This window comes from Helianthus annuus, chromosome 16 (assembly GCF_002127325.2).
Source record: "Helianthus annuus cultivar XRQ/B chromosome 16, HanXRQr2.0-SUNRISE, whole genome shotgun sequence".
NCBI classification, from domain to species: domain Eukaryota; kingdom Viridiplantae; phylum Streptophyta; class Magnoliopsida; order Asterales; family Asteraceae; genus Helianthus; species Helianthus annuus.
In genome coordinates this window covers 69929829-69934531 of record NC_035448.2, presented here as the reverse complement: position 1 = coordinate 69934531, position 4703 = coordinate 69929829, and positions in this window count along the sequence as shown.

Sequence of the window (4703 nt, the reverse complement as noted above, 5' to 3'; positions counted from 1 at the left end):
AACTAGTCCTATGACAAGTAAAATATGCCTCAACATGTCTAATATTGTTGCTAAATCAGTTTAGATATCAAAAATTACGTTAGATAGGCGTAAAATGATTTTTAGCGTAAAAAGGGCATTTTGGTAATTTTCCTAAGGCATATACATTACCTATCATACAACTACTTAAACGACGTGACCATAAGGTATAACCTCGGAAGGTTATTCCCTATACAACTATGGTTACCTAAAGTGTTTGGTCGGATCCTAATGATCGACCAAATGGGTCGGGTTCGAAAGTATAAGTGATTGTTTAGATCGCTTACCTTAACGACCCTAGACAAGCACAAATCTAAAAGTGACGAGCTAAACATGTTAAAACATGTTTAACGAGGTTTGAAAACAGGTTTGGTATCAAGACAAAGGGTCTTGATACCCAAAAGTAGTTTGGTTACAAAATACGCAAGAATACGCATTTTGGCCGAAACTACTGTGACACCTGTGTCACTTCAGCCATCAAACAAATACCAAACCAATGAAATATTGTATTTCATACTTGGGATTTGTATAAACATGTGTATCATTTGCACATATCAACTCTTGTTCGATTTCGGGCTTTAAATCGCTTTCTGGAAGGTTATACGCGCACAAATGCGTAAATATAACCAGTTTGATGCAACAAACACTACGGAACAGTGACATAGGCTTAACGTAACTTAAATAACCTTTACATAACTTAGAAATAAGTTTTGGAAGGTTTGGTATGCCGAAATCAAGGTTATTCGCTTACAGGGACTAAATTCGACAAACTGCGAAAGTAAGTCCATTTGAACTGTAACGAACATTCCGGAATATGATCATAAGTTAAACACACCCTAAATATCCTTTACATAGCTTAGAAATAGGCTTGTAGGTGTTCGGTGTGCTAAAATAAACTTTCTGGTCATTCAGGGACTAAAAGCGTCAAAAAGTGCATAAGTTTGCATTTTCGCGCATAACTTACGTTCTGAATACATCCGGACATCCAAAAATTTATGTAATCATTAAAATATTATGTCTTAGTGATTGGCTTGTCAAAATCCATTCGTCGCGTAATTTGGATCGTTTTTGCGTCCGTTACGACTTCCGTCGTAATTAACCGAACAACGCAACCGTACGGCCAAACGAACTGACATCCGAGATATTTTTGAGCATGTTTCAAGTTCCCTATACTCTAACTTCATTTTAGAGCCTTGAAATGGGGTTAACGGGGCTTAAACGTGCCAAAAATGCATCAAAATGCAAGATTCTCAAGTGTAGGGGCTAAACTGTCAATTTTGAAAGTTGCTGGTCTGCAGACCAGCATACGGTCCGTAAGGGGAGGACCATACGGTCCGTAAGGCTTCCCCAGATCAGCAGAATGTTGTTTCCAACTTGATCCAGCTGTCCCTCACTTGTACACTTGGTTTTTAGGTTTCTATGGGCTGGTTTGTGTGCCCATCAAGGTGCCCAATCAGAATATGGCAAGTGTACGGCTTAGATCGTGCCCCCTTCTCCAAGAAACGATCTTAACGGTAGTACTACACCTATAAATACCCCCCTTGTCTTGCTCATTTTCCCTCACATTTGAAATCTGATTCAAAGCTCTCTAAGTGGAAGTTTATATACTTCCTACCTGAGAGTGAATCGGGTTCAAATCTTGCGGGGACCTTCTATAAGTATTCTTTCGCGTTTTTCGTTCGTTTTAGCGTTTAAGTCAAACTGTGTTTGACTTCCTGCTTTGACCAGTTTATGGTCAACGCGAAGTTCGTTTGAACTTCACAACGTGAGCGTAATCACGATGGTTACAGTCCCTAGTGACACTGATTACCACGTTATCTAGGCTTAGTGACGAGTCGTAGTTTCGGCCAAAATGCGTTTTCTCGCGTATTTTGTAACCAAACTAATCTAGGGTATCAAAACCGTTTGTTTTGATACCAACCCTGTTTTCTAACTTTACTAAACATGTTCTAGCATGTTTAGCTCGTCGCTTTTTGATTTGTGCTTGTTTAGGGTCGTAAAGGTAAGCGATCTAATCAATCGCTTATATTTTCGAACCCGGCCCATTTGGTCGATCATTAGGATCCGACCAAACACTTTAGGTGACCATAGTTGTATAGGGAATAACCTTCCGAGGTTATAGCTCATGGTCACGTCGTTTAAGTAGTTGTATGATAAGTAGTTCTTATGCCTTAGGTAAATTACCAAAATGCCCTTTTTGCAACAAAATTTATTTAAAGCATATGTAACCTAAATTTTGACATCTAAACTAATTAGGTAACTATATTAGACATGTTAAGGCATATTTTACTTGTCATAGGACTAGTTAAGCGGTCCGAACGCCTTTTACGCGAACGACGCGTTAAAGTAGCATAAGCTACCTAAACGGGTCGTAATGGGTCGTAAGCACTTAGGTTAGGTTTCATTTTGGTATTTTGTTTAACCATATCATATGAGTTCCAATGCTCATTTGGTTTACGAAACCTCATACTATCCGATCCCCCGATTTAGGTCCGGTTATTTATGTAGTTATCTATATAGGGTGCCGTTTGATTCCGTGATCCCTCTAGCTTTGCTTGGTTGTTGTTCAAGACTTCTAAGCACCCTCAAGTGAGTACATAGTCCCCTCTTTTACTGTTTTCCAAACATTTTGGGGTGAAACACATGTACCTACTTGTTACTTTCATGCTTTCCATGTTTTCATATCATATGCTTGCTATGTTCATTAGTACACTATTAGTACATGATTTCATTGCGTTTTTGCTATGTATGTCCATTGTGTGCATTCCTGTACATCGTTTTACATGACATTTCCATGCTATGTATGTTCATCATACTTAGTACATTTTTATTTCATCACATGTTTATATTTTGGGTATGACATTTTGTTTGTTTAAGTGGGACCATATACATTCATTAACTTTGATCACGCCGCTCGTTAGTAGGTAATGGTACCATAGGAATTGACAACTCCCGTTCCTGACATCCTGGGTGTGTTTGGATGGAAGGAATGACCGAATTCGATTAAAACATTTAGACAGATAGACCTTTAATTTGTTTAAAGGTTTATCACCACAGTCACAAGGCTTGGATGTATGCATTTTCACAATACCGCATAAATGTTTGTATTCAGTGTAGCATGCATTTCCACAAAACATAACATTGATTTAAACTGAGTTTTACTTCAATACATTGTTTTGTGCATTTTCACCTATGGTTTAGTTGATACATATATCACTTGCCATACATGACATTTTGTTTACACATTTCATGATTGACATTTGACACAGACATTTTGGTATTGATATATACATTTTGACATGGTTTTCACAATGACATTTGACAATTGGTTTAGACATGGGCAAATTTACATTGGTGGTTTGTTTGGGTAAGTGACTTAAGTAACGAGACGTGTGTAATGTGATACAAGCATGGTGGATACGCCGCTGGTACTTCCAATATATAAGTGCTTGTACTATATTACATGTCGTAGCGTTATTTAAATCATTTAATTTGGATTTACACATTTTTACACAAATAACATATTTTTCACAAGACATTGTTTTACAAACAACTTATTTTATACAAATTCATTTTTACTTGGTTATTCATTTAACCTACACTACTCTTTTACATATCATCTATCTTATTATCGCTTTTCAAACGTTTTATAAAAGCAAACACTTAAACTGGATTCATGACAAGTTTTCATTAAACATTTTCTTAAACCTAAGTCATGAATCCTATTTTCACAAAACCTATGTACTCGCCGGCATTTTTATGCTGATGTATTTTCGCATGTGTTTCAGGTACAATAGTTGATGAATTTTGATGATGATATTAATGCATGCTCACGTAGGATTGGACGAGGCCTTAGTGACATTAAAAGATGCAAGACTAGTTAAATTTTGTATTACTTCTTTGTTTGTTAAGACGTTGTAACTCTTTTAAATCAATAAAACAACATTTTTATTTTTCCATGTGTTATGAGACAATGATTCTGTTACAACACTCCCCGACGATTCCGCCACGTTTTGTTGTTTTACGTGGTCGGGGTGTGACAGAAAAGTTGGTATCAGAGCTCATGGTTATAGGGAATTAGGTTATTAGTAATGCTTTGACCTAGTCTATAACCTTCCTAGGACCCTAACGCGAGTTTACTTGCGTTTAGTCATAAAACAATACCGTCACTTATCCTTAGGTGACAACCAACAACAAGAACATAAATTTGATCCGCTTTGAAAACTAATCATCTGTTCTAGGATGATTGATTACTAGGTTTTGAACCCTTTGTTATAAGGTTTTGAACCCTTCCAGTTTGACTCGTCAAAGTTTGGGTCTAAATAATGTGAACACGTGCAAACTGGAAGAGTGAATGCCTGTACTCTGAGTTTTCTGTCTAAGGCTAGAGTGTTCGTACAAATCCGCAGTATCGGACAAGTCACTCTTACCTGGGAACTCTTGGGGTGAGTGTTCACTTATAGGCGAGCATGTCTTCAGCGATGCATTATTATGACCCGTTTGCTTTGATTTGTCACCATCTCATTTGTTTGCCTTAGGTAACAAACAAATGATCGCAATTCGTATGCATTGCCTTTCTGTTTTGTTTATCCGATAACATTTCATTTTTTTGCTTCCTATGTCCTTCATTTTCTTCTAGAATGTCTCCTTACCTCAACAACGGTCAAATGTCCGAGCAAGCAACC